The sequence below is a fragment of the Capra hircus genome, assembly GCF_001704415.2.
Source record: "Capra hircus breed San Clemente chromosome X unlocalized genomic scaffold, ASM170441v1, whole genome shotgun sequence".
In the NCBI taxonomy this organism is placed as follows: domain Eukaryota; kingdom Metazoa; phylum Chordata; class Mammalia; order Artiodactyla; family Bovidae; genus Capra; species Capra hircus.
Genome location: NW_017189516.1, coordinates 48,340,485 through 48,365,424, shown reverse-complemented (window position 1 = coordinate 48,365,424; position 24,940 = coordinate 48,340,485). Strand labels below are relative to the sequence as shown.

General features: G+C 44.1%; 1 protein-coding gene across 3 annotated transcripts in view; it reads right to left on the bottom strand.

Annotated features, from left to right (window-relative positions):
• Positions 1-5,369: 5,369 nt before the first annotated feature.
• Positions 5,370-24,940, bottom strand: part of SMPX (small muscle protein, X-linked) — a 49,982-nt gene continuing 30,411 nt past the window's right edge. Inside the window, exon 5 of one of the 3 annotated variants that reach the window (XM_005701002.3) lies at positions 5,370-5,793. The gene's annotated coding sequence lies outside the window, so the exon portion shown is untranslated. Of the gene's footprint in view, positions 5,794-14,507; positions 15,028-24,940 lie in introns of those variants that run through there. The other 2 variants (XM_013976651.2, XM_018044023.1) reach the window with 2 other exon arrangements.

Genomic DNA, 24,940 nt, shown 5'->3' with positions numbered 1-24,940 from the left:
ATAAATGCAACACACCATTTTCAAGAAATTATAATAAAGTTGGATTCCCCCAGATGATTTTAGAACACTAGGCAAAGGCCTAATTTCTAATACCGAGCAGAAATGTCCCTGGTGGGTGTCCAGCCCCATAGAAGTGGGTCAAGAAGGGTGAGAACTGCTGAGCCCCAAGATCTTTGTGTGTGTGTGGCTGGAGCCAGAAGACACAGTAGAAAGCAGAGCAAAACAAAGCTATAAATAAACCTCAAAACCTTCCCTGTTTTTGTTTTTTTGGTTGTTTTTGTGGGGTTTTGTTTTGTTTTTGCCTAAAGCCTGCCATCAGCTGTGAGGCAGCGGGACTTGTGTGGGCTGGTGGATTGAATGTCGTATGTGAAATTCCTCCAGGACCCTTCCTCATCTAGTGCATCATAGAGTCCTAAGCAATATTAAGGAGCAGGAAAGGTTTGCAGAGAAGCCTAGAGCTTCTTCTGTTTGTTGAGAGCAGCTTGCCCACCGGGGTGAAATTCCACTTGTGCCTCCTCTCCCCATCCCTCTGCCCAACTCATGATCAGGTTTTCAAAATGACATTTTTAGAGCACAGACCACCTTTTGCTTTGCAGCTCAGCTGCAGGCATCTGAAGCCCAAGGGGAGAGTCCCCATTCCCCCTGGAATCTGCTTCTTGACTGTATCCTCACTGAACGAGGGGAAAAGCAGGTCATAAAAAAAGAGCCCTGTTATCTCCTAGTGTGCGCGCTCCTAATCTGGTGTGGCACTGAATTATTTTGCACCAAAGTCAGATGTTACAGGAGTTCTTTTCTCCTGCAATAAAGAGGCATAGGGTTGAGGGATATGAGGCCAAGTGCAGCCCAGAATCTGAAAACGATTAGTTAATCGAGGTTGTTTTTCTTTCTTTGAAAAACACCTTTTAGGTGAAGGTGTTGTTATGGCTGTGATCTTATTTTGCAACTGAATCCCATCTTTTGTAATCAGCACATACATTTTTTTGACAAGTTTGGTCATTTGCTTAGAGAAAAAAAATGAACTCAGTATATGACCTCAAAAGGTTTTCTTTGTTCAGCAATGTGCTGGCAACTGGTGTTACCCTGAGTAGGTCGCACCATGCATAGCTTGTTGACTGAATACACAATCGCATCCAAACATTGGGGCAATATATCATCTCCTTTGGAGGAGCACAGCAATTTCAGTGATGTTGTGTGAGGCAAGGAACTAGCAGTGGGCCACACTGATGCATATATTCAGCAGCAGGTTAAAATCCCAAGGGAGCATCAGTTACCAAGTTAAATGAAGTTTCTTTTTCAAGCTGAAGATTGTGAAGCAGTGGGATAATGCCACATGCCTTCGAAGGAAACTAGTGTTAATTGATCAACCTGTGGTCCTTGAAACCAACTAAGCTCTGTTCTCATTCTGCCTGAACTTTTCCACGTCTTATCTTGCAGTGGGGAACCTAATTCTACATCAGCCCAAGAATGTAAGAGAGGGCATGTCATAGGATGGCAAGGCCACAGCAGTGGCACTCCTTCTAGGGACCTAATCCTAACAAGAGGCTTCGTGTAAATCCTCTAACTACTCTAGTTCAAAATGAGGGATTTGTTTGGGTAATTATCATGCCCCATGCCCTGCTGCTGCTGCTGCTAAGTCGCGTCAGTCATGTCTGACTCTGTGCGACCCCATAGACGGCAGCCCACCAGGCTCTGCCATCCCTGGGATTCTCCAGGCAAGAACACTGGAGTGGGTTGCCATTTCCTTCTCCATGCCCTGGACCTCACTTTAAAAATTCTGCTGTGTCGTTCAGCTACTCAGGAAGTAACCTTGGAAGCTAAGCTAATTACCCTCCAATCTGTTCTCTCAAAATGTAGAAATCATAAAAAGTGAGGGCTTCAGATGATTCCAGAGAGCCTCACTTGATCCAGATGGCTTCCGCTCCAGAGAGAGGAGCTTTTCAGGTATCCCACGTGGTCCCAGACCCTGCAGGGGCCTTCTTCTCTCACTCAGCCTTGAGCACAGAACACAGATATCCCACTGGGGAGGGGAGGGGCAGTGGGGGGAGACGCAAGGGGATGTTCTAGGTGCAGATGTGTGTCCCCCCACCTCACCCACAGTGGGCAGCCAGCTGAGATGGATGAAGGGACTGTATTTTCCCCTCAGACATCCTCACCTGTCAACAGAATCGCTCACTGTTGGACCATTTAGAGCACCGGCACTAAAATCGCCATTGTCCCTACGAAAGAAAGTGAACGTTCAGTTACTCAGTCATGTCCAACTCTGTGCAACCCCATGGACTGTAACCCGCCAGGCTCCTGTGTCCATGGAATTTTCCAGGCAAGAACAGTGGAGTGTGTTGCCATTTCCTTCTCCTGGGGATCTTCCTGACCCAGGAATTAAACCTGGGTCTCCTGCATGGCAGACAGATTTTTTTAGCTTCTGAGCCACCAGGGAAACCCCTATGCTTGCTTTTAATTCCTCGAAACAGTATTGTTTCTCTCTCTTCTAATAACTCTTCAACTGCTTGTATCAATACCTTGTTCCACCCCCGTGGATAAGTTGCATAATAAGCAGTTGTTTACGAACCTGTAAGATAAATAATCACACTGTTTCAATGTGATGTATGAGTTTTTAAAGAGCCATTTAGCATGATACATGTGAGTTTTTTTAAATTATAACTTCACTGAAAATAAAATCTGTCTTTCCCTAGATTATATGTACTGTCCAATGACTGATAGACTGTGGAACTTGCTAGATCCCATAGAGTGAATTTGAGTCTTAACAAAATAAAATACCCATTAAGTGAAAAACTAAACAAATACATTGAATATGCCTAATGACTCCAGTCTGTGTTATGCTGCAGATTTGAGTTGGGAAACCTCATTAAAATATGAAGATGGCTTTTATCACATTAAACCTGAATTTAATTTTGAAACTGAACATGGATCATTTATTCATATATGTAAACAAACTATTTCAAATCCTAAAAGATGATGTTGTGAAAATGCTGCACTCAATATGCCAGCAAATTTGGAAAACTCAGCAGTGGCCACAGGACTGGAAAAGGTCAGTTTTCATTCCAATCCCAAAGAAAAGCAATGCCAAAGAATGTTCAAACTCCTCACAATTGTACTCATCTCACACGCTAGTAAAGTAATGCTCAAAATTCTCCAAGCCAGTCTTCAACAGTATGTGAACTGAAAACTTCCAGATGTTTAAGCTGGATTTAGAAAAGGCAGAGGAACCAGAGATCAAATTGCCAACATCTGTTGGATCATAGAAAAAGCAAGAGAGTTCCATAAAAACATCTATTTCTGCTTTACTGAGTATGCCAAAGTCTTTGTTTGGATCACAATAAACCGTGGAATATTCTGCAAGAGATGGGAATACCAGACCACCTTACCTGCCTCCTGAGAAATCTACATGCAAGTCAAAAAGCAACAGTTAAAACCAAACATGGAACAGCAGACTGGTTCCAAATTGGGAAAGGAGTATGTCAAGGCTGTATATTGTCACCCTGCTTATTTAACTTCTATGCGGAGTACATCATGAGAAATGCTGGGCTGGATGAAGCATAAGCTGGAATCAAGATTGCTGGGAGAATTATCAATAACCTCAGATATGCAGATGACACCACCCTTATGGCAGAAAGCAAAGAAGAACTAAAGAGCCTTTTGATGAAAGTGAAAGAGGAGAGTGAAAAAGTGGGCTTAAAACTCAACATTCAAAAAATTAAGATCATGGCATCTGGTCCCATCGCTTCATGGCAAATAGATGGGATAACAATGGAAACAGTGACAGACTTTATTTTGGGGGGCTCCAAAATCACTGCAGATGGTGACTGCAGCCATGAAATTAAAAGACGCTTACTCCTTGGAAGAAAAGTTATGACCAACCTAGACAACATATTAAAAAGCAGAGACATTACTTTGCCAACAAAGGTCTGTCTAGTCAAAGCTATGGTTTTTCCAATAGTCATGTATGGATGTGAGAGTTGGACTATAAAGTAAGCTGAGCACCGAAGAATTGATGCTTTTGAACTGTGGTGTTGGAGAAGACTATTGATAGTCCCTTGGACTGCAAGGAGATCCAACCAGTCCATCCTAAAGGAAATCAGTCCTGAATATTCATTGGAAGGACTGATGCTGAAGCTGAAACTTCAATACTTCAGCCACCTGATGAGAAGAACTGACTCATTGGAAAAGACCCTGATGCTGGGAAAGATTGAAGGCAGGAGGAGAAGGGGACAACAGAGGATGAGATGGTTGGATGACATCACCGACTCGATGGACACGAATTTGAGCAGGCTCCGGGAGTTGGTGATGGACAGGGAAGCCTAGTGTGCTGCAGCCCATGGGGTTGCAAAAAGTCAGACATGACTGAGCGATTGAACTAACTGATAAACAAAGGGAAAACTGAGATACAGTTTGTAACTCTACCCAACTATCCTGATTAGGAAGGTGTGAAATGTTCTGCAGATGATGAGCTGGTGTATTTTGTTCTGCTTGATATTCCCCGCCCTGTATGACTACAGTAAATTTAGATCATCAGACTAAGCCACAGGCCAGTGAGATATCTGGGACCTACGACCAGATAGATGGGCACCCCTTCAGGAAAACCTAAACTCATCATGCACCGCCTTAATCTGCAGCCAGTCACGTGGGTGCAATGGTAGTCCTGCTTTTGGAAACCAATCTTGATGAGACAGAAAAGCTAAGGACCAATTTATGGTTGGAATGTTTAAAAAGACATCCAACATTTTTTAAAGAGCAGGAAGTGAAGCGAGGAAAAATGTCATGGTGTTGGGGTGTCTGCATACCGAGTAGATGACATACTTATCTCTGAAACAGTGTGAGCTCAAGGACGTGGTCCCTGTGGTCCTCATTTGTACTGTGAAGTTACAGGGATAGCTGAGAAGCTCAGCAGATGCTAGCAGGGCGTGACTGATTCTTCTTGGTTTGTGATTGTTTCATAGAGACTCCATCTTAGCAGCAGGAGACTCATTTCATCTTCTTTGGACAGCTAAGTTATGAGCAGGCTCTCGCTTTCATTCTCATCTCTCAGCTTTACTTTATTGTGCCTTATAATGGACTCTACTCCATCTGGGCAAAGAGAATTTCTTATCTTCTATGGAGGTAAAATACACTCACCATAAAAGTTGTCCTTGAAGCAGGAATGTCAGCGATGCCCAGTTCCTCAGGCAATATTTAACTTCTTTTGCAATGATCAGTCAGCCATAGTTTTACCTGTGGTACCCAGTAATTCAGAATAAGAAGCTCCCATTTAGGCGGTGTGGGATTTGATTGGTGCTCACATCTGGTTTCTCTCCATGTTGGGGAATATGTAGCTATCTGAACATAGGAAAATTAATGTAGTCTAGAGTCACATGTTACATTTACTCAAATATTTATTTGAACTCATAAAAAGTTTATTGACATAATTTAGAAGGTGAAGAACTCAAATACATTCCAAATATTGACCAAAATAGTGTGGGAAGTAGCTTAGAGAACTTTCCATCAAAATCAGTGTTATGCATATCACTGTATCCTTCTCCATAAAATCATATCCCTTCTCAAAACCACACCCTCCAAGTGGTGAATTCTGGAGCTGATTTGCTCTGCAAGTTGCCAAACGTGAAAATAAAGTAAGTAGTGCAGCCGACTAGAAGGAAGAGATATATATGTACAAACAGGACATTTCTGCTAGAGTCTTAGGCATTCAGGAGGTACAGAATCTTCATACAAATATATAAAACTTTTTAGTGAGCCATTTTTGTTTGAATCCATTCTCTTACTCAATTCTTCACATCAAGCCTGCAAAGGAAAAAGCAAAGGACCTATTAGTGCCCATGAGATATTTTTAGGGACAGCTTGTAAATCAATATGATAGGGACAGGTCAAAATTGAAAACCTCATTTTCGCTTGAAAACTTTACCTCTTGAGTCCATGAAGGTAAAGTGAACTATGAATAGAAGCGGTGACCATCAGTTCTGGCTCTAGGGATCTGAGTGATTCCAAACTAAATGAAGATGACTTCCTTCTGAAGCTCTAGAGTATAAAGTCGACATTAGATCCATCCTCATTGTCCTGTAACTTTTTAGTTTCCTATCATCGTGAGAAGGATGGGATTCCTCATGCCTGAGCTTGGCCACGTGACTTGCTTCAGTCAAGAGAATGACACAGAAGTGTGCTGGTTCTGAGCCTGCTTCTTGAGAGGGATCACATGTTTTGATTTGCTCTCTTGCACATCTGCCATTGCCACCAGGAGGGTGTGCCCAGGCCCCCTGCTGGTCCCTAGTGAAAGATGGGCAACATGAGCACAGCCCTCAGCTCACTCCGATACCCAGCCTAGGTCAGCTGAGCCACAGACACATGAGCCAGAGTAATAAATGCTTTTGTTTTAGGCCAGGGGTCCCCAACCCCCAGGATTTAATGCCTGATGAGCCTGAGGTGGAGCTGATGCAATAATAATTGAAATAAAGTGCACAATCAATGTAATGCACGTGAATCATCCCCAAACCTTCTCCGCACCCCTGATCTGTGGAAAAACTCTCTTCCACGAAACTGGTCCGTGGTGCCAGAAAGGTGGGGGACCTCTGGTTTAAGCCATTAGATTCAGAGATGGTTGGTGATGCAGCCATAGCTAACTGAAACAATGCCCTTTCTCTTAAAGGCACTTGCAGTGCCAGGATGGTTGAACATTATTCACCCCTTTGTTTTCCATTATTCTTTGCTGCCATTTCTTGCATGTTTCACTTACATGGATAGGCTGAATCTTTTCTAAGAAATAGAATATAGTTTTATTCTAGTTTTTTTTTTTTTTTTTTTTTGCCAGTGGCTGTAGGAGGGTCACCCCGCCCCTACTACACCTGCTGTGGCAGTCACTATGGCTTGGCTCTCTCCTTGTCCATTCACAATCCCCTTCTCCTTTGCTTTTCCCTGTTACAAAGACTGGTGGCCAAATACTCCCTTTCTCGGTCTCTCTTATAGCTTGGGGCAGCTGTGGCACCCAGCTGTGGCCAGTGAACCCCAAGGAGAATTCTGCAGCAGAGGTCTTTTAGAAAGCTTTGCTTTCCTGTGTATTTCTGTAGAGATGACACAGCCCGTGGCATCATTTTAACATTTATGTAGTGTGGCCGTGATGCAGGTTGTATTATACTCATTGTTGGGATGAAACACCTAGAAGTTCAAAGCGCCAAATGAGTAGCTCAAAGTCTCATAGCTGTTAAAGAGAAAAGCTGGGATTTGAATTCCAGTGTCCTGGCTCTGGGCCCCTTTCACTCCCTTAAAGGGAAGGTTTGGATGGTTCTTGAACTGGAGGGGAAGGTAAGAACACGTCATTGACTACAGAACTGAAAATGGTACTCCCACTGTCTCCTGTATTTTTTATTATAGCATTTATTTCCTTTTCATATAAACTCAGTTTTCAGTGTAGGTCACTCACCAGGAAAAAGCAAAATGCTTCCTCTTTCCCAGTCCATGATTTCCTGGCTGAAATGCACTTTGTTGACCAGCAGCTTCCCAGGGTCACCTGGGGTCCCCCATGCCAGTCTGGGTCTCCCTTGCACACCCTGCATGGGTTTGTTGCCACTTATTGCTCACATAACATGATTCAAGCCTTCAGGCCTCTCCCTCTTAACTGAAGTTAAGTGGCTAATAACTCTTAACTGAAGTCCCCCCACTCCCGAATGGCTCTCCACGTCATAGGCTGCATTGCAATGAGCTGCCTATACATCCTCTCTCTCCCCTCGTCTCATTCCCGCCATAGCCGTCCTGTAGGCTGTGACCTTCTGAAGGACAAGTCTTTCCACACCCCTGCCTTTCCTGGCACCTGACACAAAGCAGAAGCCTAGGGACCAGCAAGTTGGCGCGCTGGAGGGCTGGGAGCAGGAGAAGTGGCATTGGAATGCTTGTGAGGCCACAGGAGTGGGCGAGGGGCCGCAGAGGCAGGACGCCAGCAGTGCCGACGGGCTGCACTGTGCCCCCACTGTGCTGGCACATCTGTCCTGGGCCCCAGTCACAGCTCCATCAGGGCCAGTGTGTGCCCAAGCCACGTTGCTGCTGCGGCCACTGTGCTCGGTGACATATGGCCAGTCTCTCTGGCCAAGGGAGAGGCCCATCACAAGCTGCCCTTGAAACCAAGGCATTCATCCCTCGAGCTTCTCTGAGCAGCATGGAAAGGGTGATGATTCATAGCAAATTGTCGCTGAAGCTTGTTCTATGAGGTGACATTTCTCTCCAACAAGTGTCCAGACTATAAAGCCTCATCTGCAGCCATTTCTGTGACAGGCTTAAGATGGACTTTGACCCCCACACATCTGTCTCACGGGGTTAGAATTATAGCTATCCTGAGAAATAGAGGATGAGCCATTTGCAGCGACCCTTCAGCACCTGTTGTCTTAAAAGCCCTAAGATGCCCCTCATGACTGGGTTCAGCTTGTGGACATCTCTGACTTTAAGACAGTTTTGGAAACATAAGGAAACCTTGACGCAGTTTGCCCAGACCACCGTGGCCACTGAGATTTAAGAAAAGCAAACTGCTTCATAAGGGGATGCAGGAATCACTGACTTGACAGTCACCTCATCTCATCTACAAAGTGAGCCCGGATCTTCCCTGTAGAAGGAGCTGGCAGGAGGCAGCGGATGGAGCAGAAGAGTCACCGGAGTTATTCTGCAGACCACCCTGCCCTCCCTCAGCTTCTGCTCTCCTTCCCTGGCCCCAGTAGAATCTGAGAGGGCCCAGCGGCCCTGGACACAGGACACTGCTGATGGCCAAGGTCACAACGGTCCTTCCAGGAGTGCAGGGCCCCCAGAGGACCAGTGTCTCCATCCTTGGCCTGGTGAGACTCTGAGTGTTCTCAGAATGCCTTTATGTGACCAGAATCCAAGAATTCAGAGACCTGGGTCAGGGCTCACATTTAAAATTGAGAACAATGGGAAGGGATCCAGAGCTAAAATTGCCCCTCCTGTAAAGCACACTTGTTTGTCGGGGTGCTGGAATGCAAGGGTGTTGGGCGGTATCCCAGGCCACACTGCTTTGCCGCCTAGACAACAGCTGTCAGCTATTCTCCTGTGTCCCGTTCTCCTGTCAGGGACATGGGTGAGAACAATGGGGAATGCAAGGCACCCTGTGGGAAATGTCACTCTCCAGCTACCCGGCATCCCTTTTCTACCCTAAGCAAAAAAAGTTCACACTGAAAAAGGCACACCTTGGTTGTGGCAGGGGTGATACCCCAGACAGCTCCCATGTGTCAGCCTAAGTCCAGGCTGAGGGCATGTGATGTTTACGCCTTGCCATGACCCATTTATAGCTGTGTTACTCATACTTGCCACGGCCCCACATACATCATTTAGGAAATGGAGTCCACTCAACACTACTCTGCATTTGGTCCTTTACCCAGACACCTGGGGGCGGTGCAATGATAACTTCCTCCTGCGTGGTGCTAAATCATAGAGCCATAAACACAGCGACACTCAAATGTCATCGAGAGAGAGGCCATGCCTCGTGTTCCATCCAGTTCCGTATGGAGTGGCCGACCAGGCTCCCAGAGCACGCTGGTTGGAGCTTTGGAGTTTGTTAGAGGGCATTGGTGGAGTCCTCTAGAGTTTACAAAGCACATCATGTGCGTTGCCCCACGTGACCATCATGACCACACAGAGATGAAGTGGTGCCAGCTACAAACACAACTCTTAGTGCAGCTCCACACCAAGGTCAGGGGCAAAGGAAGCACACTGTGTGAAACTGCGCCAGGGTCACTCCAAACCCAGAACTTTATCTCCACCAGCCATTCATAAAGTAAAAGAAACAAAACTCTAGGTAAAAACTTTTTCCTTAAACTGCAAAATAGCCACGCCAATTGGCTTTGGTACATCATGAAGCCTTTGGTGGCTAAAGTAAAAACTAAAATGTTTCTACTAATTACTAGTAAAAAAAAAAGCGGGGGGGGGGGATGAGAAAGACACAAAGAGCAGGACATTTGGGGATTTGGGGGTTATGATTCTACACCTAAAATCCAGTCAAGCAGTGTTACATGCTGGGTGTGAAGAATTTGAGTGATGCTAAGAAGGCAAATTACATGTCCAGGTCAAATTCATTAAAAATAAGTTCAAAAAGGTTTGTTTGTTTGTTTAATCCTATTGTACTGAGAGTTTGTTGGCTTCGATATCAAGTCAGGAACTGGCAGCTGAGATGATATTGAACTTGTTGGTAGAGATCTTTGTGGAATCAGGGGCATAATCCAAGACTAGTTACCACTGGTAGCTCCTGGCTTTGCGGTCAGTGTCTCCATGTGTCAAAGCACAGACCTCCCTGTTTCTAAAGGGGCCACAGATTTTACTGGAAAAACACTGGCCCAAGACTTCCAAGTAAAGCAGGGATCAGTAATGCACAGAGGAAGACAAAGTGATGAAAAAGTCGAGTAGATTGCTGTCTTAAGAGGTTCTCAAGTTTCCAAAGATGGCAAAACCTTCTATGTTGTTTAGGCCTGACCATTTGAGACCTAGGGACAGTGGCACTTTCATCAGAAATACCCAATATCCTCTTTGAACTGTCTGGCATGGTCTCTGGCAGGCAGAGGTCCTGGGACATCCAAATGGAAAAGCAATTTCTTGACATAAAGTTAACAGAACATATGAAATAAATGTACGCCTCCCTCACTCTCTCCAGTAAAGCATCCTGGGAAGCACACTGTCATGGAGATCCCCTTAGAGCTCACTGACATTTTGTTTGTTTTGTTTGTTTTTATAGTAACGATCGTAGTGAGTGGTCCATAGTCTGAGTATTAAATTTAAAAACCTGGATATTGGTACACCATCAAGCAAAGGTATAGCTATAAAGCTTTGCAGTCTTTCAAAATAGTAAACCTATTTTCAAAGATGGATGAAACTTGAGTTTTCTTATTCCTCCTCATTTTAGAAATTAGGAAATTAAACTCCAGAGGGCTTGAATCACTTGTCCAAGGTCACATAGCTAGTTAATGGCTGGTCCCAGATTAAATGCTGTCCGGAGCTCCTAGCCCCTACAATCAGTCTGTACATGTTGATGGTATTAGAGGCACCACAAATGAATAGCTGATATATATAAGTGTACCTGTGGTGTAAAAATAATTTGACTGAACATTCTAGTACTTGTCCTAATGAATACCTAATATTCATTTTTAAAAATATTTTTGCCTTCTCTGAATTTAGTAGTGTTAATATTTTCATCGAGTAAAATGCACAAATCTCAAGTGAACAACTTAATGAATTTTTTCCATATGTATATGCCCATGTATGGCTTTTATTTTTGTATAGCTCTTAAATACTACCATATATGCTAGTATATCATTAAGGTTTTGTTCATTTGTTTGGGAAATATTAGTTCCAAGAGACAATAAAGCAAGTTTCACCTTTGAAAGAAAGGGAAGGAAGGGAGAAAAAACTTTCCATGGTCAGAAAAATTGAGATTACTGGATCAAACACAGATAAACCATTTTCTTAGTGTTAGGGCACCTTGGAGCTTTAAATGTACAAATATATATTGTGTATATTGGGTATGAAGAGATCATGTAGCATTTCAGAATTTGATTACTGAATCATTTGTCCAGTTTTCTACTGTTTGTATTCTTTTTTTATTTATCATTCATTGTATCACAGATGGTGGCTTCCCTGTGGCTTAGACACTAAAGAATCTGCCTGCAATGCAGGAAACGCAGGTTTGATCCCTGGGTTGGGAAGATCCCCTGGAGAAGGGAATGGCACCCCATTCCAATATTCTTGCCTGGAGAATCCCATGGAGAGAGGAGCCTGGCAGGCTACAGTCCATGGGGTCGCAAAGAGTCTGACACGACTGAGCGACTGACACTTTCACATCACAGATAGTATGTATACTATTCCATCAGGTGGGTATACAAGAGCTGACTTAACCATAATCCTATTATTGGACACTTAGGTTCTTAATGAAGTTTGCTGTCATAAGTAAACAAAACTTTTGCCACATATTCTCTTTAGGATGGCTTCCATCAGGGTCTAATTGGGTTGGAGGACATAATAATCCACAATGGCTGGAACTTTTCTTCATTTACTGAGGCCCACACCCTCATCATCTAGGCTGGCATAGCACTTGCTCTACAGAAGACTATCTGTTGAGGGAATGAACAAGCCCCTGTTTCATGGTCATTTTCCCATTACTTTTTGTGAATATTACAAGTAACTTTTTTCATTGAATATCCCTTTAATTACTAATGAGGTTCTCATTTTCTCATGGCTTCTCTATTAATTCTGCATCTGCTTTTGTGAATTGTGAGTTCAGTTCCTTTATTTATCTATTAAGGTATTAATATTTTGCTTCCCAATTTGCATGGGCTCTTTATACAATTGTACATTTCATGGGAAACAGTTTTCTTGATAGCGTTTGCCATTTATTTGGGTTTTCTTTTTCAAGTACAGAATTGTTTTTTAATTAGCAAGACTTTTTTTTAAATAATAATAAATAATAAAATAATTAGCAAGACTTTGAGGGATGTTTTGGTGACTCTTCTTTAAAAAGCTTTCCGAGCAAGCTTAAATTAATGCCTTCATTCCCTCCCCCACCCTGAATCATTCCAACCATTAAAGTTATAGCCAAATCCTACCTTTTGAAGCCATTATCAAAAGTCCTTAATTTTATCACCTTAAAAGTGACAAGAGGTCAAAAAAAGAAGGATGTTCATGAAAAGAAAAGCATGGAGATATAGGGTCTTATTTAGAAGCTTTGGTAAATCACTCCCAAAGTTGGGGAGGGGTGAGTTTCTTTAAATCCCCCAGAACAGGAGCTCAAATTTGGCTGCACATTGGAATCACCTGGGGAGTTATTAAAAATTCCGAGGTCCAGGCTGCCCCACAACTATGACACCAGCATCTCTGGGGGTGGGATCTCCTGGGCCTCTGATGTGCAGCCAAGGTTGAGAACCGCTGGCCTAGAAGCACTTCTCAGACTTTAATGTCCAGAGGAAGCACTTGAGGATCCTGTTAAGCTGCAGATTCTGACTCAGGAAACCTGGGGTGGGGGCCAAGGGCTGTCCATTTCTAGCAACCTCACAGGGGATGCTGTTGCTGTTGGTCCATGGAGCACACTTTGAAAATCAAAGGTCTTAAGCAGTAGTTCTCAGTGAAAGGGATGGCATTTTGCCCCTGGGGGACTAAATGGTTGGAGAGGAGTATTGGAAGCAGTGAACTGAGTTGAAATTACAGAAAAAAGAAGGACCGGGGCAATCAGTGGATAACTGGACTCTAAGGAAAGAATAAATGAGAAGGAATCATAGACTAATAATGGGTCAAGAATTTTTAGGTCACTTTACAATGTTAATCTTAGGTGAAGGTTTGCATTCCTTTTTGAGACCACTTTCTGTGATCAATTGATGTTTCTTTTGGAGGAGACTGTACTTAAACGGTCTTAGAGTTGGAAACCAGATGCCTGGTTTCATTTTGGTTACATTATATGCCAGAAAATGTATTAGGTTGGCACTGTGGACACACCAATGGGTGGGTTATACCCCTTCGTGGCACTGATCATCCAGAGGGAAAATCAGACAATAAAGTAAGTGATGGCGATCCATTCCTCCATGGTGACGGGTGCAGCCATGACGGGACCAACACAGAAAACTGTGGATGCTTTATCAGTTTAAGGGGCTATGGAAAGGCTTTTCCCAAAAATGGAAAGGCTTTTCCCAAATCGTATTTAAACTGAGACCTGAGTGATGGGTAAGAGTTAGCCTGCTCATGCGAAGGGAAAGAGAGAGAAATTGGAAAATAATACTCTGAGCACATATAAAAGCCTAGACTCAGCATGGCACCTCCATGAGCTGGCTTGGAGCAAGGGATGCCCTGGGCGGGGGAGCGGCAGAAATGCCTGTTGGGAGAACCTGGTGAGCCTGAGTCAGTTAGTGCAGGCCCTGGGAGCGGTGAGGAGCCACTAAGGGCTGTTTGTCAGGACGGCCTGTTTATCACTTTTGTGTTTTTACTTTTTAAAAAAATGCTGTTTGCTGCAGGGCTCTGGTGATGAAAAACCAGGGAGAAAAGGCTTTAGGGAATGAAAGGCACAGGTCACTCTGAGACCTGTGGGCCACTAATGCTCTGATTGCTCAGAGAGGTCACGTGCATGGCGGCAACAAGCATGGTGGGTAAATGGAGTTCGCAAACCTTTCAAGGTAACAACAAGGGTCAGACATCTAAGAAACTCACAGCACTTGCCCAAGGACTCTTGCCTGAGGATTTAGAAAGGTGGCCCAGCGAAGGCCCAAGGGCTACCCACTGAAGCATCTCCGCTCCAGTCTCAGACTCCAGCAGGGGCTTAGGAAGGTTCCCAAGGGCCTCCCACTTTACTCAGAGAACAAAATATGAGACAAATCACAAATGACCAGACTGCCGGCAGGCTCCCACCTGTCAATCCCCAGTAGTTTGCGGGCTAGGAAGAATCTGAGCTTCAATAAGGCAAAAATGGACAGTCTTCCGATCTCATGGCTTAATTTATTCAACAGGAAATAAGCCTTGGGAGGGAAACGGACCTGTTCCTAATGATTTAACCATTAATACAGCCCTGCTATAAATGACAAGCCACCACAGAAGAAAAGGTGGCTTGTCAGAGGGTGAAAGAGTGGACCCCATTAGACAAAACAGGTCAGGCAGAGAGAAAGTCGTCCTGTTTCCTGACTAGTTATGTTGATCAGAGATGACAGGCCTTGTTGTTTTTTAACTGTTCAAAAAGGGAGAGAGATTATAGAAGCAGTTTCTTTCTGGTTGCTGTCCTTTTTAGAAGATGGCTGTTTCAAAGAGGATCCTGAAAACAAAGGAGCTGATAGTATTTATCACAATTCTGAGTTTTGTGCTTAAAAATGTGTGTGTGTGTGTGTGTGTTTTCAGAAACTGATTTTTACAGAAGAAAAATTCTGTGTTTCTTCTAGGGAGTCTTCTCTGGTTGATCACTGCCTTTCATCTTGGATTAATGAGACAGTAGCTCCTAAGGAGGATCACGCTTCCATCGGTCTGATTTCTGCTGTTACTCTCTGCTTTTGTCCTGTTTTTGTCTTCACCCTCCCAAATCGAAAGAGAATAGGAACACGATCACAATATGAGAACAAACCAAGGAGAGGGAGCAGTACACAAGCTGATTTATCCCTTCAACCTTGACTTTTTAGCTTACTTCTGAATTTGCCCTCCCTAAGAGTTTCTGCTTTCTCCTCCCTCCATTTGGAGCGCCTCCTGCCTAATGACCTTTCCCCAGTGCTCAGAGTTTGTGCTTTGCTTGTATGTTGTCTGGTTTATGAAAGTGTCTGCTGTTAAAAACATCAGGGAAACTGGCTTCACATTTGGAAGTAATCTTTCTAATCTCCCCAAAGATAAACAACATTTGGTGTTTTAAATAAATATAAGAAATTGTGAATGATGGGGATCAGTAGGGTTGAAAGAAAAGCAAACACTGAGATGTTAAAGCTATGTGACGCTGGGCAAAAACTCACTTCTCCAGACCTCAGTTCTGTCAAATGTGACAAAAAAAAGAAAAGAGGGGTAGGGGTTAGGTTGCTGGGATAGGCATCCTCCCAGGTGACCCCCAGTGAGTCTTGCCACCTGGTATTCATATACCCTTGCCCAACACTGAGTAGGGCTGACTTGTGTAATCAGTAGCATATTACAGAAATGACAGGGTGTGATTTCCAAGACCGGGTCTTAAAAATCACTGCAGCTTCCACCTTGCTCTCTTTTGGATCACTGGGTCTGAGGGAAGCCAGCTGCCATGTTGTGAAGGCACTCAAGCAGCCCAGTGTACCAAGACCTCTTGATAACTGTCATCATCAATCAGCCAGTGGTGAAGTACACCATCTTAAAAGAGGATCTTCTAATCTTAGTCAAGGGTTTAGATGACTACAGTCCCAGCCAATATCTTGACTGCAACATCATCAGAGATGCCAGAACCACACAGCTCAGCCACTTGTGAACTCCTGACCCGCAGAAACTCTGAGATAGTATTATTGCTTTAAGCTGCTGGGTTTGGGGTAATTTGTTATACAGCTGCTGCTGCTGCTGCTGTTGCTAAGTCACTTCAGTCGTGTCCGACTCTGTGCGACCCCATAGATGGCAGCCCACCAGGCTTCTCTGTCCCTGGGATTCTCCAGGCAAGAATACTGGAGTGGGTTGCCATTTCCTTCTCCAATGCATGCATGCATGCTAAGTCTCTTCAGTCGTGTCCGACTCTTTGCGACCCTAAGGACAGCAGCCCACCAGGCTCCTCCATCCACAGGATTCTCTAGGCAAGAATACTGGAGTGGGTTGCCATTTCCTTCTCCATGTTATACAGCAATATATAACTAATACAGTTGCCTTGGGCCAAGTCCAGCTCTTCTATTTTATATGTCAGTGAGTAGTGGTTATTAATGGGAGTCTCAAAGTTGACATTTTGTTTATCTCAAAAACCAGATCCTAGCTGCAGGATAAGACCATATTGCTTTGGGCATTTCTAAAAAGGTGAGGAGCCAGTCTCTAGAGACTTGCCATCCTATGAACTCAAGGATTTCCCTTTGTGGAAGGAGGCCAACACAGCCAGCTGGCCTTGAACCAAAGCTTACAGTGCCATAGTTCAGCAAGCAGCAATTAGTCCTTAGCATATCATACAAAAAACATACCCCACTTACATTGTGTTTACATCTAGACACTGAACTTGTTAAAGCAAACTTCAGTGGAATGGGGACTTACTTGGGCTCTGCTCTTAATGAGTCATTCCAAAGGGTGCAACTGGAGGAAACAGCACCCCTAGCAGTTTTCAGTCTGAGATGAATTGGGAGAGGGGTTCAAAGTTGCTGAGTAAATGGTTAAACTCAAGTGACTCTCCAGGGCGTGGGACATATCTGGAAAGCAGGCCCTTTGCATTGGCCTGGACCTTGGTTAGACTAAGAGACATTGATGGCGCCCTTACCTGTGAGGATATGACTCTGTGTATCTTGGAATAGACACCCAGCACTAATAAGGCATATAGCACCCTCACTGGCGGGAACCACCGTATCTTCAGCCCCTTCTAAACCCAACATGGCTATTGTTCTGAACTCATGTGGTAGTCTGGATACTTCAGGGTCTCTTCCCCATGTCCTATCCCAAACAGAGGTGTGGCTCACCATGGATCACCCTCTGAATAAATGGATATAGATGCTGCATGGCTTTCAAAGAATGTGTGGCTGTTTTTCACATTTAAGAGACTTTCATTGCAACCATCTTCATGTTGAACAAAAGAAATACTTTTCCAAACAAGAAATATTTCAGTTTGGTTTGTCCATGGAGGATCTGAGAAACATTCTCTAACCCAGTCCTTCTGACGCAAGTTGCACATTGGACTCACCTGGGGGTCTTGTGAAGCATACCCCTCCCTTATTGTTTGGGGAGGGGCTTAGGCAAGTCCAGGTGATCCTAGTGTGAAGTCAGCACTGAGGATGGTCTAACCGTACCCAGAAACTTGCTGCTGCCTGACCCCAAAACTAAAGGAACTAGAATAAAAATAAGTCAATTGTTCAGAGACTGGCTTCAGTTCTTATGTCATAATATTTGAGAAAAGCTATACAACTGCCCATCAATCAGCCAGGTAGCTGGGATCCTGGGCCTGTTTTTTATTGGACTTGAAAGATGTTCAAATTTAGAACATCTTCTGTGTTTTATTCCCGCTGCCTGGACATCCATAACAGTATGCTTGAATGAAGACGATCCTACCTGGCTTTTTGGTCTCTGCATATACTTGAAATTTGGCAAAACCTTCCTTAGAAATATTTCTATAGAGATTGGAAAAGTGACTCCTCTTATTTCTTGCCAATCACCGCATCCAGAGATCTCTATACTATTTGTTACAACTGCATGCAAGTCTAAAATTATCTCAATTAAAAGTTTAAATTGAAAATCAGATAATGGGCTTTATTTGTTCCCTGCACCCTGGTTTGCCAACCCTTGGACTATAGCAAGGCTAGAACTTAACAGTTACAGAAATGAATATTGTAACTGTGAGATTAAGTGACTGGTAGGTAAGTTGATGCACTGGCAGAATTCTTCATGCGTTATATTATGATTATCTCTCATACTTTACACAGCACATGCTGTGCCACCTTGGGCAAGTTATGTAGCTTCTCTGTGCCTCAAGTTTTCTCACCTGTAAAATGCAGCTCTTATGTATAGTAACTCATTTAAGAATTACGAGGTAGAATACTTGGGACAGTGCCTGACCCTTGGAAGCACTATTGTAAGGACTACTGACTGTTGCTTCATCAAAGCATCATGTTGTCTGAATTTCAGCAAGGAAATGTGGCCAAGTTGCTTTCTATACCTTTGGATACTAGCTATAAAACTGTGGGCCAGATAATGGAATAGTTAGGGGATTTGGAATGTCCAGACCTAAACAATCTAGACTGAGGGCTCTAGGTCAGTGGTTCTCAAAGTGTGGCCCCCAGACCACCAGCAGCAGCAGCCCATGGGAACGTGTTAGAAATACAAATTCTCGGGCCCACCCCAGACCTATAGAATCAGAAAGTCTGGAGGTGGGGCCCAGCATTCTAAGTTTCAGGAAGCCCTCCGGATGGTGCTGCTGTTTGAGAAAGTTTGAGAACCGCTGCTCTAGGCCGGTCTGAAGAGTTTCTGTTGCCATAGCCCACAGGATGCTGTCCTTGGTGCTGCCTGGTCCCCACTCTCCTCAAGATCTCAGTTAAACATAGGGACGAGCTTGCTTCTCAGATTGGCAGATCAGACACACAACGTCAGCCTGGAGAAACAACTACACTAGTGGATGCTGGAATGTGGACCTGAAATGGTCTCAGTCAGTTGGAGGTGCCAACCAAAATTCGCAGTTGTTTTGATTTTTAGTAGAGTTTTATTTTTACCTAACACAAATTTCTAACTCAAGTTTCTTGGCATTTGAACTCCTGCATGTTCAGTGAGGTTGTCCGCAGTGATGTGGGTGTCCAGGCACTGTATTTCTAGTTAGCACCGTGGCCAAAATTGCACGATTGCAGCAGGTTGCCCCTGAGTACAGGACTGAAGCCTTGCCCATCGCCTCTTGGCATTTTATGATTTCATCACCTAGTGAGGAAGGGTACCACCCAGGAGAAAACAGAGTCTGCAGCTAGTTATGAAGGAGTTGCAGTGAGATGGTGAGGTGGTTCAGGGGTCATTCTGATGCAGCTGCATATGCCATCTGTTGTGTTCTCTGGGCATTATCAGCTGTTTTGTCTTATCCAGGCCATGTGCTCTTCCCATGCACTGGGATTCCCTGCCAACCAGGGGCTCTAAGACCAGCTCAGCTGGTGGTGGAGCCTAGTCCTGGCAATGGAAGCAGGTCTATAATTGGCCCTTAATTGGATTGGATTTGGCTCAGAATGACTCCCAGGCTGTCTGTCCCCTGACAGATAACCAGCAGTGAATGTTGTATATAATCCTGTAAGGAATCTGGGAGGCCATTTCTTGGCTGTTGCTGACAATGGAGAGCTTTCCAGAAGAGTTGACCTTCAGGGTGATGATCTGGGTGTATCTTAAAGAGAAGTTTTCCCCGGGTCCATTTATCTGCCACCTGGTCTTTCTTAAATTAAGACATCCCAACCTGATTTTCAAATTCCAGAATCAAATACATGTGTGTGCATTGTGTGTGTGTGTGTATATATATATATGGAAATGATGCAGTATTTTTTTGAATTAGGCAGCAAGAAAACAGTGAGCAAAAATGGAAATTGAGATAGTACTTTTCCTTTGAAATATATCTATAGATATAAGTGGGTAACTTAATCCTAGCTCTCTTTCTCTGTGAGAAAAGTCCCTCTGGGTATAGGCAGAGCCATCATCTGTCCTGTTCTGGCCCATTGCATGGGTTGTAACTAACCCCACCCACCCTCAGCACCTGCTGCACCCTGAATGGTGGTCCTACCTTTTTGATACATTTGAAATGAAAAGTACTGTCTCAACCTATGCAATGGACCAGATCAGGACAGATGATGGTTCTGCCTATACCCAGAGCTTTTCTCACTGACAGAGAAAGAGAGCTAGGATTAAGTTACCCACTTATATCTATTGATACAGATGGACTTAACTATACTTAATCAAAAATTAGTCTTAAAACAAACTCTCTTGATGATACACATCCCACAGTCTTCTACCCTGAGTGAAGCTGGAAGTCACGTAAGAGTGAACTGCAAATTCAACTCCTGCCCTGCCTGTCTCATGGAACTGTTGTGAGCCTCAGAAGAGAGTAAACACAGAAGTAGGCTGGACTTTTTAAAATCAAGTGCAAAAACCTGTTAATATTACTACTGCAAGTAGCTTCCAGTTAAAAGATGGGATTTAAAACTTGCCATAAAACTCCAAATGAGCCTTTATTTCCTCATTGCCTGGTTCTTGACACCCCCTAAAGTAGCCATTTCATAGAGTCTCCAAACTGCCATGTTATGTGGCAGTTGTATTTGGTACTGACTGCCTGCCTGTTTCACTCTTGTTGCAAAGCAGAAATGATTCAGTTGTCAAATTTAGTATCATCAGAAAGAGGGAGAAAACGCCCCTGGAGAATACTAAGAGGAGGGGACTGGATGTGAATGGGGCATAAGCCAGGAGAGAATGTCCTAGGGAAGACACAGGGCCGCTTCTGGATGTTTAGATCAACATGGATCTTGTTTTAGTTTCTGGACCAGACTTCAATAGTATACAGTCTGTGTACAAAAGATTACTAAAAAGATGAGATGCCTCTGTTTTTAGCCATTAAGCCCATTCAAAATGCTCAGTAAAATGGTGTCTGAAATGCATTGTTTCCCTTTCCCTTGATAGTAAGAGAATGGCAGCTTGACTCTAAATATTTCTTAAACTGATTTTCTTCAGAGAAAGATCGGAAATGCAAACTGGACATATTTAGTAGTTAAAAGTGGCCAAGGAAGGTGTGGAAATCCCTTGAAGTCTCCAAAGATCAAATGAAAGTGCTCAAGTGAAATGTGTGTAATTTTACTGGCTTTGGAAACAGCAGCTGCTGCAGGTTTTGAAAAATGGGACTGCAGTGCCTCCTTCTGGAGAAACATGGTACTTGCAGATTAGAGATCATCTCAGGAGGTCAGAGACACAAGTCCTCCCAGGGGCTTACAAGGGCCTCGGCGAGCTCAGATTAGTCACAATTACTGGGGTTTCTTTTTCAGTGAGCCTTTTCATATTCCCTGGTAAAATATGCAGAACTCCTCTTTAGAGAGTATTTCATGTAAAAACCAACCAACTGACACTTGGCCTTGGAAGAAAGGGAGGGGGAGCAAAGGGCATGGGCAATTTGTGGGGACTAAAAAGGGAATGACGCTTTCTGGATGCTGATTTGTGCCGGGTGCCCCATCTGAGTCAACTCACTCTCTTTCTATTTGCCTCTCATGATTGAGATAATCATTCCTATTTATAGACATGGCTCGGAATGGTCAGGAACTTGCCCAAGGTCACAGACTTACTACGTGACACAGCGGGAAGTGAAGCGCAAATGTGTCCCACTCTATCTAGCACGTCCAGTGCTCAATGTCTTAAATTCCTTCTCGTGGTAGCACACTATCATAATAATAGCTGCTACTGTGTACACACTATATGTGTAACTTGGTGTCTCTCAGCCTCGACACTCCTGAAGTTTCTTGTGGGGGGATGTTTGGTGGCATCCCTGGTCCCCACCCACTAGATGGCAATGGTACCCACCCTGTATTGTGACATCCAAAAAAGTCTCCAAACATTGCTCAGTGACCTTTAGGGTGGTGAGAAAACTTGCCCCCATGAGATAGGTATTACTCTCATTTTTCAGAAAAAGAAACCGTGATGAGCCAAATCACAGACCAAGAGAATAGCAAAGCCAGGGCATGAACCTGTGCCTGCAGCACCTCTAAAGCATCTGCTCTTCAACCCTCTTTCAATAGAATATCTGTTTTCTAACATCCTGTCTGGAATCTGTCACTTGTATTCAAAAGCCACAACTTGTTTCTTTCTTCCTGCTGCAGCCATTATGTGCTAAAGTCCACTTTTACATTGTACCCAACTAGACTGGGAGTCCCTCAGGGGACATTGTCTTGTATCACCTACCATTAGTGTCATAGTGCCTGGCATATAGTAGATGCCCGGATGTTCACTTACTAAAGGAGTGAATTCATTCCAGTTCTTTAATCCTTCCCTCCCATTCAAATCCAGCTCATGGTATTAACTTGCTTTATGAAGAAAAAGGTTAATTTGGCTAAAGTAAATTCCAGGTAGCCCATATATAGATGATTCAGAAATGAAAATCAACCTCAGTCTACTCTGAATAAATGGATGTTTGAACATGCAGAATTGAATAACCCTGTTTGGTAAGGTTTCAGGATCTGTTGCCTCCGGAACGAAAGGGCAGCCATGATTCCTATCATTTGTATCTAAAATCAGGGGTCAGGCAAAAGCAAGGCAGAAAAATGTATATTATGTGTTCAGGAATTCAGTTGTGCCTCTGACACTTCAGGGCAGGTCTTCTGGGGTGGAAAGAAGTGCCACTGTCCTTTCTAGAGGCTTCCAGTGACTTCTGGGTGATAAGACAGGCTTGCTTTCTGCTGTTTTCCCAGCAGTCAAGATGAAATTGTTCTGAGCTGCCTTTGTGCCACCTGCCTGGTCAAAAGCGACTCCAGCCTGTCTGCAGCTTAATAGAAATGTCCCTCGGTGAGAAGCCAATTGACTGCCCTGCCTGGGATTAAAGCAGCCACCACCTCGCCCTACACATAAAGCCCTAAACCGGAGGGTGTGGACTGATCGGTCCCCGGGCAGGGAGAGGTGGCGCTAAGTACAAGTTAAATGTGCGGGTCTCGTCGTGACTCCTTCTCCTTCTCAAATGCCACGATGTGTCGGGGGAGTTAAAGCGAGCAACGTTGTCACGATGCAGCCAAGCCTGATGAGACAGCCCGGAATTCACTTCCCCAGTTTTCTGCGTGGGCTGCACACAGCGTGAGAAGGAATGAGAGAGAAAAGGCCTCATGGGTAGGAGACTGCCTCTTGATGACACACAGATGCCTGCGAAGCCCTCGCTCAGCCCAGGAGCAAAGGCGGGCCCTGCAGAGGCCTGGCCTTCCTCGGACCGGCCGCAGCTTTGTCAGCAGCAGGCCAGGGCCACGGCCTCCCAGGCACGGCCCCTACTGCCCCTCTCCGTCCTCCTCCCCTCCTTCCTTCCTTTCCTTTCACCTCCTTGGCCTTTCTCTCATTCTTGCTCTGATATTTACAGACAGTAAGGAACCCTTCCTGTTTTCCATGACCCTTAAAGAGAGCAAATGATTCATGCTTCCAGGCAATATTCTGCCCATTCACCTGACCCCGGCTAGACTCCCTGATCCGTATTTGAATCCCCAAAGCTGGTATCCTCAGCGCCTGGTGCAGGCTTTATGCTCAATAAATGCTTGTTGACTGAGTGAATTCATGCATGAATGGATGGATGAACAAGCAAACAAATGAATGAATAAATAAACCAACATGTCAAAGTTGTGATGTCACCTCTTTGTGTAGATGACAGTTTCTGCAGCCTTTTTAAGCCTTTGCTGGTTTTTCCTGCAACCTAACACAGTGAAATATTGGCAAAACCCAGAAGACTATAACTAAAAGAACATTTTTAAAGAATGCAGTGGGTGCTAGTGATTAAAAGAACTGGCTATGGAGTGTGATATCTGACCTCTGTGACTTACAAGCTGTATGACTTTAGTCAAGTTACACAAACTATCACAGCCTTCTTCCCCCAACATAAATGAAACGGGCATCACAGCATATAGTCTGCATAGTCAGCACAAGGAGTAAATGAAATCACGTATGTGAAGTACACACGTCAGGCATATCACGAGTATATAGTAAATGTAATGATGACAGTAAAAATGATGGCATGGATGTTAGTGCTGATCCATTAACATGGATGTTAATGCTTAATGCCTAACATTCATATTTTAAAAGACTTGATGAGCTGCTGAGATAGCCTACTGCTTTCTGATACATCTGAGAGGGAAAAGTAACCTGTCAAAAATGGTCATGTTTAAGGCCAAATACTGTAATTCAGGTATGCCATGTATACCATAAATATGCTTAGTTTATCAGTTAACAAAAGAATCATATTTAAGAGTGCTCGATTCCTAAGTCTCTGATTAATGTGAGTTGATTATAAATATTGGGCCATTAATTACTATTCTCTTTTTATTAATGTTTTCATTTCTGTAAAATGCATTGCATTGACTGCTTGGGAAAGAATGTTTGCAAGATGGTCCTAACGTCAGTCTTCGAAGTAGATCAATCAGGGTTACTTACACTCAGCGCAACTAACGTTGAAGATTGGATAATACTTTGTTGGGGAGCGGGACTGTCCTGAGCATTGTGGGACATTGACCAACATCCCTGGCATGTCCCCACTAGATGACAGTGGCACCCCATACCCCTCTGAATTTGTGACCAATCAGACTATCTCTAGATGCTGCCCTCTATCCTCAGAACCACTGGAGATAGAGTAATGAGTTCCATTGCACTGAGAACAGGGCAAGTGCCAGTGGTAACTGCCCTTTAGCCCAAGGAAATCTACATGCCAGATTACAAGGGTCTACAAAATTGGGTCCTGAGTCACCTCTGCCTTCTAGCGAGCTGGCCAGAGCAGATGTGCCCTTCTCGGGGCTCAGATCTGCTTTCACCAGTTCCAAATCCCTCCTGAGAATCCACACATTAGGCCTTCCAGATCTCTGTTTTAATAGAAACCATCCAGGTAGCTTCTGTGTGTTTGCTGTAGAGAGCCTCTTAAAGCAACTGTCACCATCAGCTCAAAGACTCCTCACATTCACCTTCAAGAGTACTTTACACCCACACAGGCTGTAACCAGGGCCTAGAACAAAAGCTTCACCAGGCAGGTTAACAAATGAATAAAACCTTGCAGTTCAGAACCATTGCAAACTCATCTTTATCCTAAGCAATTGGGGAACAGGGAAAAAAAAAGAGCATCACAAATCAAAAG